Genomic DNA, 13100 nt, shown 5'->3' with positions numbered 1-13100 from the left:
GACTTTTATTTAATCTGATAATTTATGTAATTAATTCATGTATATTGAGGGCCTACTACTGTACTCAAACCCTGTTAAGAGCAGCCAGGAAGATTGTGAATGAACATTGGGCATAAGGTTATGTAGGTGACCGAAGTTGGCCTCACCTAGAATCAGGTTCAGCAGAAGTGGCATTTTTTTAAGATTGTATTTATTTATTTAGAGAGAGAAAGCGTGAGCACACGTGAGCAGGGGGAGGGACAGAGGGAGAGGGAGAGAGGCAATCCCAAGCAGATTGCGCTGAGTGCAGAGCCTGATGGGGGGCTTGATCTTACGACCCTGAGACCATGACCTGAGCGGAAACCAAGAGTCAGGTGCTTAACAGACTGAGCCACCCAGGCTCCCCCAGAAGTGGCATTTTCTATTGTATCTGAAGTAAAATAAATTAACGGGCTGCTATTGCATTTGACATGGCATTTTTTAAATGTTGCATTTCTCTATTAAATACTAAAATTAAAAAAAAATGTCAAGAGATAAGTTCATGAGTGCTAAAGCAAACCAGGTAAATTTTGCTATTTAAAAAGTTTTTTATCTTTTGCTGATCTTGTTCATCACAAATAAACACGTTCCTCTCCTATACTAAAATTTAACACAGGATATTGGTAAGATAAATTTAATAAAATATTTAATCCATTTAAAAATTGACTTGAATTGCCTAGGTATTATATAAAATTGATTCCTACCCTGGCAGACTAAGCATTGCAAAGCTGGTGCTAAGCGTTTTATCAGAATTCCTAACAAATAGGAACTCTTACGGATGACATTGACATTATAGAAAAAGGTTTAATTTTGAGGGGTGCCTGGCTGGCGCCGTGGGTGGAGCTCTCGATCTCGGGGTTGTGGGTTTGAACCCTGTATAGAGATTACTTAAAAATTGCAAAAAATCTTTAAAAAAGGTTTATAATTAAAATATTAATAAAATAATAATAAATATAATAAAATATTAATAATTCCCTTATGAAATTAACCATAAGGTTTTTAATGGGATACCAAAATAATCCACATTTCTCTGATAGGATGTTAACATCTATGTTTTGTGATGTAGAGTTTCTTGTGTTAATTGAGATATAATTCACATAATGAAAAAGTTTCAGTGGTGCTAAGAATGTTCACAATCTTGTGGAACTGCCACCATTATTTGGTTCCAGATCTTGTTCATCACCCTCAAAGGAAACTGTACCCATTGAACAGTCACTCGCCATTTCTCCTTTCTCCCCGCCCCTGGCAGCCTCTACTCTGCTTACACGTCTGTGGATTTGCCTATTCTCAGTATTTCATATAAATGGACTCATACCATATATTGCCTTGTGTGTCTGGTTTCTTTCACTTTGCGTGTTTTCAGGGCTTGTCTATGTTGTGGCACGTATCAGCACTTCATTACTTTTTAAATTTTTAAAAATTTTTTATTTATTTCTTCATTTATTTTAGAGAGAGAGAGTGTGAGCGTGGGAGGAGCAGAGGGGGAGGGAGAGGGACAAGCAGACTCTTTGCTGAACTTGGAGCCTGACCCCACGCTTGTTCTCATGACCCTGAGATCCTGACCTGAGCTGAAACCAAGAGTCAGATACTTAACTGACTGAGCCACCCAGGTGTCCCACTTCATTCCTTTTTAAGGCAGAATAATACTCCATTGTATGGATATACCACATTTTATTTATCTACCAGTTGATGGATGTTTGAGTTGTTTCCACTTTTTGGCTATTGTGCATGATGCTACTATGACCATTTGTGAAAATTGTTGTGTGGACATATGTTTTCAGTTCTTCTGGGTATATACCTAGGGAGGAATTACTGGGTCACATGGGATCCTCTATGTTTAACTTTTTGAGGAACCACCAGACTTTTTCCAAAGCAGTGGCATCATGTTCTGTAGTTTTTAATGCTATCTCAGATACTTGAAGAAATGAGAGAAAAGTTTATTAAAATGTTAACCTGGGACTATTAATACTCATGACAGCCCTTCTGACAAGCCAGATGGAAGTCTCAATTTGCCTATTTGCTTTTCAGAATGAAAACATTAAAATATAAATCTGCACCATAGAAATAGTGTCAAATTTTTTATGCCCTCTTGTTCCTCTACCCACCCACTTCTCCTAAAAGTTCGGAATATGATTGGAATTGATGATGTTTACTTTCACATAAGTATAGGTTTCTAAAAGTGACATGTTGAACTACATCAAAAACTAATGATGTATTGTATGGTGACTAACATAACATAATAAAATAAAATAAAATAAAAAGTGATATATTGAGGTTCCTGCTCTGCTTTTCCTTGGTGGGTTTCATGTTTTATTACTAATGCAGAGATATTGAACATTGCTCTTTTATTTTTATTTATTTATTTATTTTTAAAGATTTTCTTTATTTTTTTTTAAGAGAGAGAGAGACAGAGAGCACAAGCAGGGGGAGGGGCAGAGGGAGAAGGGGAAGCAGACTCCCCACTGAGCAGAGAGCCGGACGTGGGGCTCCATCTCAGGACCCTGGGATCGGGATCATGACCTGAGCCAAAGGCAGATGCTTAGCCTCCTGAGCCACCCAGGTGCCATGAACATTATTCTTTTAACAGAAAACATTCTTGAAACAAAATTCAAAATAGATTTAATTACTTGTGATTAAATTTTCTTGGATATACAAATATTTTTCAAAAATATCACATAAAGACCTCACCTAAAAATCTTTATGTCAAGAATATTGTGTTAATGTAGTAGGTAGTCTAGAGATGCTTTTACCTCCTTGGCTGATGACATTACCTGTGTCTCTGCTTCTGTTGTCAGTAGTCGTTATCAGCTCTTCAACCTCCTACATTTGTTCTAGCAAATATTTGTATTGCCTTAGTAAATTTACATGAAATGAAATCATTATAAAGAAATAAAGTAAGTTGGTTTTATTGGGGGTATAGAATTTTAGAGCAGAAAGGGTGCGCAAGAGAAATAACATTTATGGAATAATTTCTGATGCTAGATTGGAGCTTAAGTGCTTTTTATGCCATATCTCATTTAAGGTGACAGTCTATTTGAATTTTGTGTTTGGAAGAAGAAATGAGATTATCAGTCATTCCAAAAAGCTTGGAGTCAGCTCTCTCTCTCTCATAAATTAATCTTTATTCCTGTGTAGGTATATTATAGAGATTGATTTGTTTTCTTAGAGTAATGAAAAACTAAAGGAGTTCTTTTTAGGTAAATTTCTCTCAGGTTTTAAACTATGAAAATCAGTATCATTGTGGACACTGAATATGTTGTTTACTAAATTCTATAGTTTTATCCTATAATTTTCAGTTATTTTTGCAATTATTTTGGTGCCTAAAATAATTTGTTATTGTGTTGGGTAACTTTATATCTATTTTACTTCTGAAATATCTAAGAATAGGTAGCTGCATTTGAGCTAGAGAAATATTAGGTTTTAATCAGATCTTTTTGTCTGAATACTGACTCTTTTAAAAGGTTTTTTTTTTATAATTTTGGGGGACATGGTTTTAAGTTGCTGCTGATAAGCTTCTGTACTAACTAGAAGTAGAGTAGAAACTACAAATCAAAAACTACCTCAAAAAATTAAAAATAGAACTACATATGATCCAGCAATTCCACTTTTGGGTATATATCTGAAGGAAGTGAAATCACTATCTTAAAGAGTTATCTACATCCCCATATTCATTGCAGCATTATCTACAATGAAGACATAGAAACAACCTGAGTATCCATCAGTGGATGAATGGATAAAGAAAATGTGATACACGCACATACACTGGAATATTCAGTCATAAAAAAGAAAGAAATCATGCTATTTACAAAAATAAAAAATGGATGGAACCTGAGGCATTATGCTAAGTGAAAGACAAATACTGTATGATCTCACTTATATGTGGAATCTAAAAAAAAAAAAACAACCCAAAGGCCCAGAAATAGAGAACTTATGGATTAAATTGGTTTTTGGTGATTGCCCAGGGCTTCAACTTTATTTCATAAGTTTATTTCTTTGGAAAACTGTTTCCCAAGCTTTATAACAAAGTATCACTGAACTTGGAGAAGATAGTCTGTGCATAAGTTGGAGACTTTGCCTATTCTGAAATGGAAAAATTCTTGTCCCAGCATTACTGAGTTAATGTACAGTTGGTACAAAGTTTTCAATTCTAATTGCTGACTTGCTTAGTGAGTGAATGATTGATTATAATCAACTGGAACGTGTAAGATAAAGCATGGTGACCTGAGTAGTTTTTCTGGTACAGTCAATTCTTTAGTGTGATAAATATTTTTATAAACAATTTTTCTGTTTCTCTTGGATAGTCAGTTTCTCTCGCTCCCTCTTTTTCAGGAGACCTACGTGAAAGGGTTGGAAGCCTTGATGTTTGAGTAGACAAGGTAACCATTCAAGTAAACTCTTCAGTATTGTGACAATTGAATGGGTTGATTTGATATCAAAAAAAGAATTTCAGTTATTTAAAGAAGAGTGAATTATTAACTGTGTTAATAATATTTATGTCTACCATCACTGTAAGCACTTCATGTTCATTATCTGATTTAAGCCTACCAACAGTCCTGTGAGAGATACTATTACACCCGCTCTATAGACTAGGGAACTGAAGCCCAGAAACCTACGGATTTCTGCTGTCGACACCATGCATTTGACAAGAGTTGTGATAGTGTGAAGGTAATGTTACTTCTTTCTTGCTCTTTTTCCCCCCCCTCAAACTCATCTGTTCTCGTTATTTTTTCCTTTGTGGGACAATTTTGTGGGACTTCTTTGCTTCCAGAGATCAGATTTAGTTGTTGAGATGGGTTTTCTGCACTCTTTCCCCATCTTCCGTGTTCTTTTTTTTTTTTAAGATTATTTATTTATTTATTTGACAGAGAAAGAGACAGTGAGAGAGGGAACACAAGCAGGAGGAGTGGGAGAGGGAGAAGCAGGCCTCCTGCTGAGCAGGGAGCCCGATGCGGGGCTCGATCCCAGGACCCCGGGACCATGACCTGAGCAGAAGGCAGATGCTTAACGACTGAGCCACCCAGGCGCCCCCCGTATTCTTTTATGTACACTATTTTCAAGGTTATACAGTTCAGCAAGTTAAGTAGTTTGTCAGTGATTGTTCAAACAGGGATTCTCAGTCCCCACCCTCATTCCCCCTTCTCAGAGGTGACTGTTCTGGACTCTCTTTGCTGTTTGGGATTTACCTGTGGTTTCTCAAGTAATATATTTGAATTGATGTCACCTGAGTTTTCAGTTTAGGGCATAACTTGTTTATATGATTTTCTGTGTCCCTATCACTAACTGAACTCAGGAGTCTCTATCAATTGCCCAAAGTTCCTGTTTTCTGTCACATCATTTATTCTGTTAATGTCATTATCTTGAAGAAATCCCTCCCAGGGCAAAGTGCTGTGGTACTGAGTAACTTCTGCTTTCCCAGAGTGTCCAGCTCTCATTCTAGGGGCTCTCTCTTCCTCTGTGTTGGATCTTCTATTTCCTCTCTCCTGTGTTGTCTCCTTTCTTGGTTCACTCCCTCATTTTGCTCCTCTAGAGCCTCTCCTGTGCAGATATTGAATTATCTTGACTGGACCTCTAATTTCCTTGTTTTTTTCTTATTATCATGTTTTATTCTCTATTCTTTCTGATAAATATCCCTATGTTTAATTTCCAAGGTCTCTCTTTTTTAAAAGAGATTTTATTTATTTATTTGAGAGAGACAGAAAGTGCACAAGCAGGGGCAGAGGCAGAGAGAGAGGGAGAAGCAGATGGGGCTCAATCCCAGGACTCTGGGATTATGACCTGAGCTGAAGGCAGACACTTAACCGACTGAGCCACCCAGGCACCCAAATTTCCAAGGTCTCTTTTAAAAAGCATTGTATTTTCTTTGTCATGGATGTACTCTTACCTCTCCAATGATATTAATGATTGGGTTAAAATTTTTTTTTAATTTAAAAGTTCCTTCCGATGGGGTGCCTGGCTGGCTCAGTCACAGGAGTGTGCGACTCTTGATCTCCGGATCATGAGTTCGAGCCCCACGTTGGGTGTAGAGATTACTTAAAAATAAATTAAAAAAAAAATTTCTTCTGTTAACATTGTCTGTGATTCCTCTGAGTTCTTCTTTTTTCTGTCTTTTTCTCTGATGAGTAGTGATCCTGAGCTATGAAAGGTGTGGTCCTAAAAGTTGATTAGAAGCTTTGAGTTCATCACTGGTACTTGTGGACTGTGAGTTCACTGTTGGGTGACCTGGCTTTGCCATCTATTGGGGAGCACTTGATAACTCTTTCTGATTTTTTTCCCCTTTCTGAAAAGAAAAGTCTTTTAATCTCCTCCCTGGTGGGTGAAAATTTATAGCCGGTTCTCTGGGGGCTGAGTAAGGGAGAAAGGCTGAGGATTTCAGCATTCAGTATATATATGTGTTTACTTAATCCCCTGATTTCATTAAGATCTTCTCCCCACAGTGCTCGTTCCCTTTGTTCAGCAATCCTCTTCCGAGACTAATGCTCTAGAATTTTGCCTTGGTGGAAGAGGCATAGTTAACCCAAGCACATGAAATTTAGGAAGGCATGGAGAAATTAAGCCGTTTCTTAAAGAGCTTTCAACCAACCTGCCTTATTTGGTGTTCCCTTCACCTCTGTTTCCAGAGGAACCATCTGTTACCGATTCCTGGGCCTTTTGAGAATTCTGTGGACTAAGTCAGGTTGATTTTTGGCTTTCCACCTTCCTAGTTTAAGATTCAGCTTTCCTGGATCTGCTCCTAGTTACCACTGTTCTATCTGCTTGCCAGCCTGCAAACTTTTGTTTATGCCTTAAAAATACCTCATTAGCATTTTAGCTCAGTTTTGGGAAGGAATGAAATTAAATATGTATGTTCAATCTTTCCATCTTCCCAGAAACTGCTAGATTTTTTTCATTTGCTTAAGCATTTATGTATCTATTCATTTTTTTATTGTGGTAAAATACACATAAAGTTTTTAACCATTTTAAAGTGTGCAGTTCAATAGCATAAAGGTACATACATGATGTTGTGTACCCATCACCACTGTCTGGTTCCAGAACTTTTTCATCACTCCCAAAAGGAACCCCATACCCATTAAGCAGTCATTCCCTACTCCTCCCTCCCTTTCCCCAGCCCCTGGCAACCACTAATCTGCTTTCTGTCTCTGTGGATTTGCCACATCTGGTGAGACTTTTTTAGACAGGGTAATCAGGCAAGGCTTCTTTGGAGAGAGTATATTTGAGCAGAAACCTTAATGCCCCGGGGTGTGTGTGTGTGGGGTGAACCATCAGAAGTGTTGGGGAATGAATCCTGCTGCTTCTTTAGATGTACAAAGTTACAAAGTTTTTTTATTGTCACCCTGAAAACCAACAGAAGCCAAATAAGAATCATAGTTTTAAAAACCCATCAGTGAGTGAAGATACAAGGAAACCTAAATGAAACAAACTCCAGAAAGTAATGAAAGCTTCACAGTAGAGAAGAGACCCATGGCTGCTCTGGGGTAGAACAGCCCAAGGAAGAGGAACCTGCCACAGATGGGGGAAAGGAGAAACCTGCCACACTTCGGGCTGGCCTGCTGTGGCCCCATCCAGGAGGGGTGGTGTGACAGGCTAGAACCCCGAGACGCCCCAGTTGCTCCTGCACCAAAGAGCCAGTCCACTCCAGCTCTCGCCCACAGGTCTTCAGTGAGCGCTCAGGGGTGATACGCCTCAGGCTTTCAGTTATGGAAGGCTGAAGGTGGGGAAAGAGCTGGAGATGACCTCCGCCCCACCCCCACACTCTGCAACTCTGGGCTTTCAATTCCTGAGGACTGAACACAGGGCAGGAGAGGTGAGAGAAACTCCTCTAATTCATTCCAGGTCTTCCTGTAGGAGGCTGCCCTCCGACAGGAAGGCTGAGGAGGAACAGGCTTGAGAGAGGTCACCTGGGCTGCAGAAAGCAAGGTGTGGGACCGGAAAGCAAAGAGAATCCCTAGCAAATGAAAAACCTGGCAGTCATGCTTAAAGCAGAGAGAGAGCTCCCATTTTCTTTTCTTTTTTCAAAATATACTTTATTTTTTGGAATAATTTTAGTTTTTTAAAGATTTATTGATTTATTTGAGAGAGAGAGTGCAAGTGAGCACAAGGGGGTGGGGAGGGGCAGAGGGAGAGGGGGAGAGAGAATCTCAAGTAGACTCCTTTCTGATCGCGGAGCCCATGGGATAGTTTTAGTTTTATAGAAGAATTGCAAAGGTAGTACAGAAAGTTCCCTATGCCCCACACTGAGTTTCCCCTATTATGAACACCTGTAGTAGTGTGGTATATTAATTATAAGTAATGAGCTAATATTGATAATGTTATTTTTAACTAATGTCCATACTTTATTCACATATTCTTTGATTTTACCTAATGTCCTCTTTCTGTTCCAAGATCCCATTCAGGGTTCCACATTTCATTTAGTTGTCATGTCTCTTTTCACTCCTCTGGGCTGTGGCAATTTCTTGGACTTCCCTTGTTTTTGATGACCTTGACAGTTTTGAGGAGTATTGTTGAGGTGTTTTGTAGAATGTCCCTCTATTAGTATTTGTCTCATATTTTTCTCATGACTGGGGTGGGGTTTTAGGTTTGGGGGAGGAAGACCACAGAGGCTAATTGCCATTTTCATCACAACATATTAAGGGTACATGATTTATCAGTGTTGAATTTGAATTTGATCACCTGGTTGAGGTAGTGTTTTTCAAGTTTCTCCACTGTAAAGTTACTCTCTTTTTCTCTCTTTCCATACTGCAGTCTGTGGCAGGAAGTCACTTATTCAAAGCCCACACTTAAGAAGTGGATAGTTATGCTCTCTGTCCTTAAGGGTGGAGCATCTATGTAAATTATTTGGAATTCTCCTGTGTAGGAAATTTGTCTCTTTTCCCTCATTTATTTAGTTAGTCAATCATTTGCCTTAACAGTATGGACTCATGGATATTTATTTTATTCTTGAGGTTATAATCCAATTACTACTTTATTTTGTTGGTGAAATTGTTCCACCTTTGACCATTGGGAGCTCTTTCAATTGGCTCTTATGTCTCTTTGATATAACCCTATCAATGTGTGTATATGTGAGAGAGAGAGAGAGAGAGCACTTTCTTACTTTTGGCACTATGTGATGCTCCAGGTTTATTTGTATATTTCCTGCCACAGTCCTTCAGTCAGCCATTTCTCCAAGGAGCCCTGGTACCTTTTATTAGAGAATGGGGAAACCAAGATTGAGGTGTTAGATGTGCTTGTTGCTCCTGGGGTGTTGTGCTGAGGCCCTCTCAGCTGACAGAGCCAGGAAATATATGTGCATTTACTAATCTGTATATATACACATATCTATAAATATTTCTATGTATACCCATCTATATCTATTTTTTTTTAATTTTTTTTTTTAAGATTTTATTTATTTGTGAGAGAGACAATGAGCGACAGAGAGCATGAGAGGGAGGAGGGTCAGAGGGAGAAGCAGACTCCCTGCTGAGCAGGGAGCCTGATGTGGGACTCGATCCCGGGACTCCAGGATCATGACCTGAGCCGAAGGCAGTTGCTTAACCAACTGAGCCACCCAGGCGCCCCTACCCATCTATATCTATATTAAGCGAAATATGAGTTCATACTGACATGTCCAACTCAAATCCATTGCCGCTTAGAACATTCTAAATTCCTCCCCTTGTTTATCTGTAAACTCTTACTCTCGTAGTGAGAAACCTGGCTCACACCATCTGCCACCTGCTTACTTAATTATTCAGTCACAGTGTACGTATAAAGCCCTCCCATGGTTTTGAAAGCCCACGGCTTGGCTGTGAAACACAGGCAGGTCTCTGGAATCCTACCTGGGCTTGGATCCCAGGCCCTGCTCTAGCAAAAGTCCTGATTCCCACCCTCTAAATATTTGAAGCCAGTGATAGACTGCATCAGACTAAAGCTGCACCAAAGCCCAGACCCAGATTAATGACAGATGAGACTGACTCAGACCCCATGCCAGTGGCCTGACAGAAGGGTCATGTCTCTTTCAAGAAGTGAAATATTACTTACTTCAATCATGAATGTGTTTTTATTTATTTTATTTATTTATTTATTTTTAAGATTTTATTTATTTATTTGGCAGAGAGAGACACAGTGAGAGAGGGAACACAAGCAGGGGGAGTGGGAGAGGGAAAAGCAGGTTTCCCGTGGAGCAGGGAGCCCGATGTGGGGCTTGATCCCAGGACCCTGGGATCATGACCTGAGCCGAAGGCAGATGCTTAATGACTGAGCCACCCAGGCACCCCATGAATGTATTTTGATACAGAATATCTGGCTTATAATAAAAAATTAGAAGACACAAGAAAAAGCAGGAAAATGTGACCAAATATCAGGAGAGGAAATAGGCAGGAGAGGGAGACCCAGAGGTGACCCAGGTGGTAGAATTATCAGACAGGGACTTAAAGAAAACTATGAAAAAAAGAATGCTAGAGGACCTACTGGTAAAGGTGGACAACATGCATGAGCAGATGGGGATTTTTAGCAGAGTCATGGAAACTACCATGGAACCAAATAGAAATTCTAGAAATGAAAACTACAATATTAGAAGTGAAGATTGGGCTTACACATGGGCTTAACAGCTCTTCACATGTCAGAAGAAAGGATCAGTGAACGTGGAGCCCTGTTGATGGCACATTCCAACGTGACAAATGAGAGAGCAGAGAGGAGGGGAGAGGGAGAAAAGAGCTCCTCCACCTGTGGGATAATGTCAGTCTAATGTATGTGTACTTGGGGTTTTCGAAAGAGGAGAGAAGTGGCAGAAGACATTCTTGAAGAGACCATGGTCAAGAACTTCTAAAATTGATGATGGAAGACCTCAATTCACAGAATCGAGAGTTCAGGAAGCCCCAAGTAAGTTAAATACAAAACAAAACAAACCAAGGAATCAACAACAAAAATCCCAGACCTACGCACATCATTATCAAACTGCTGAAAACTGAAGATCAGTCGATCTCACAAGCAAGTGAATAAAAGACACAGTAAATACATGGGAATAACAGTATGAATTATGGCTAAATACCCACCAGAAAGAACTAGAGGCTTGAAGACAAGGGAATGACATCCACAAAAGTGCTGAAGGAAACAAAACAAAAACACCCTGTCAGCCTAGAATTCTATCTCGAGCAGGAAGTCTACAAAAATCAAGGTAAATCAAAGATATTTTCACACAGATTAAAAAGTGAAAGAATTTGTCTCTAGCAGATGTGAACTGCCAAGAGATGCTAAAAAATGTTCCTCAAGGTAAAGATAAAAAGACCAGATGGAACCTTGGAATGAAAAGAATGGAGAACACCAGGAATGGTAAATACTTTTACCAATATGCAGGAAAACTTTCTGGTACCTTCATGTATAATAGATACAGACAGACTATTGGGTATTTAAAGCAGAAATATTAACATATGTGGGGTTTACAGCTTATATAGAAATAGAATATAATACCACGAGAATGCCAGAAGAGGGAAATGGAATTATGCTGTCATAAATTTTGTACACTGAATTAGTGTGCTTTTATTTGTGTGTAGACTGTAATAACTTCAAGGTGCATATTTTAATCTCTAGAACAACCACTAAAAAATAACACAAAGAGGGATACTATAAAAGTGGTACATCTTCCTGTGTAGGATTAACCGCCTTGAAAATTGCTCTCCTATTATAAACTGAAAAACAGGATTAAAATATATGAAACAGCTGCTTTCAGACATTGGAAAATGGTCAGTGCAGGATGGCAATCCTTGAAAGATATGACATGAGCACTGTAGGTGCCCCAGCACACTGCCTGTAGGCACTTTGTGGATTGCAGCAGAGTAGGGAACCCCAGATAGAGCCCAGGAGAGTTTAGAGAAGCCAAAGCACCTAGAATTTGTGGGATAAAAAACTGGAGCAGAGGGTACGACACAGAAATCCATAGAACTAGGAGATCTATAGAAGGGTCCTCTAGAATCTTTTGTTGAATACTCATCTGCATATGCAAAGTATGAACCCCACAATGCTGGGGAAAGCCACACTGGAAATCAGCATGCTGAATAATTCCAGGAGCTCACACAGAGCTTGGAATAGTGTGTGTTTCTACTTGGCATCGATGACTGTTTCATACATGGGCATTGGCTGGACATCTCGGGGTGGGGTTAAATTAGCCATAGACTGAAGCCCCCTCTAAACCCACCCTAACAAAGCTCAGAAGCATGTTTGGAAAGAATCAAATGAATTGTAAGTAACTCAACCGTGTGCCAAAACTGAATCCATCACTCTTTAAATGAATACAGTAAAAACCAACACCCAGCAATTAAAATGTCCAGCATCAAATAATTGAGTGGGAGGAAAATATTTCTACCAGTTTTATGTGTCAAAGGACTTGTATCTAGGGGATATAAAGAACTGCAAAAACCCAAGAGCAAAATGAGAAAAGAGGAGTAGTCCAGTAACAAAATGAGAAAAAGCCATGACTTTCCAAAGGAGGACATACTAATGGTCAGTAAACACTTGCAAAGGCACTCAGCATCACTTAGTCAGCAGGGGAGTAATGCAACCTAAACTCACCACCTAAACTCACAACGAGATACCTCTAGAATGACTAACAAGAGAAAGACTAAGTTTACTTAGCATGGGGGACGATGTGATGGAATGACTAACAAGAGAAAGACTAAGTTTACTTAGCATGGGGGACGATGTGATGCAGCTGGAAGCACACACTGCTGGTGATTGTGCAAAATGGTACAGCCACTTTGGAGAGGCATTTGGCAATTTCTAATGAAATTAAACACATATCTATCCTCTGATTTGTCAGTTCTACTCCTAGGTATTTAATGAAGAAAAAGGAAAACACGTGTCCACAAATTTATTATTCAAAAGTGTTCATTGCAGCCTTATTCATAATAGCTAAGAGTTGGAAACAACTGAAATGTCCATCTACAGGAATATGGATAAATTGTAGTTGTTCACAGTTCCCAACAACTGATACACGCAGCAACACAGATGAGTCTCAAAACCACTGTGTGAAGTCAAAGAAACTAGACATAAATGAACATATACTATATGGGTTATATGAAGTCCAAGAAAAGGCAAAAACTATTCTACACTGATAG

The 13100-nt window shown here is 39.2% G+C and overlaps 1 protein-coding gene across 13 annotated transcripts in view; it reads left to right on the top strand.

Annotated features, from left to right (window-relative positions):
* Window positions 1–13100, top strand: part of SHLD2 (shieldin complex subunit 2) — an 80130-nt gene that overhangs the window by 21250 nt on the left and 45780 nt on the right. For 7 of the 13 annotated variants that reach the window (XM_078077478.1, XM_036079285.2, XM_036079286.2 and 4 more), the window contains one exon: window positions 4348–4394. The gene's annotated coding sequence lies outside the window, so the exon portion shown is untranslated. Of the gene's footprint in view, window positions 1–4347; window positions 4395–4558; window positions 4684–13100 lie in introns of all 13 variants that reach the window. The other 6 variants (XM_078077473.1, XM_078077479.1, XM_078077472.1 and 3 more) reach the window with 1 other exon arrangement.

Source organism: Halichoerus grypus, chromosome 7 (genome assembly GCF_964656455.1).
Source record: "Halichoerus grypus chromosome 7, mHalGry1.hap1.1, whole genome shotgun sequence".
NCBI classification, from domain to species: domain Eukaryota; kingdom Metazoa; phylum Chordata; class Mammalia; order Carnivora; family Phocidae; genus Halichoerus; species Halichoerus grypus.
Note: the sequence above shows the minus strand (reverse complement) of the source record. Positions and strands in the feature narration are given on the sequence as shown.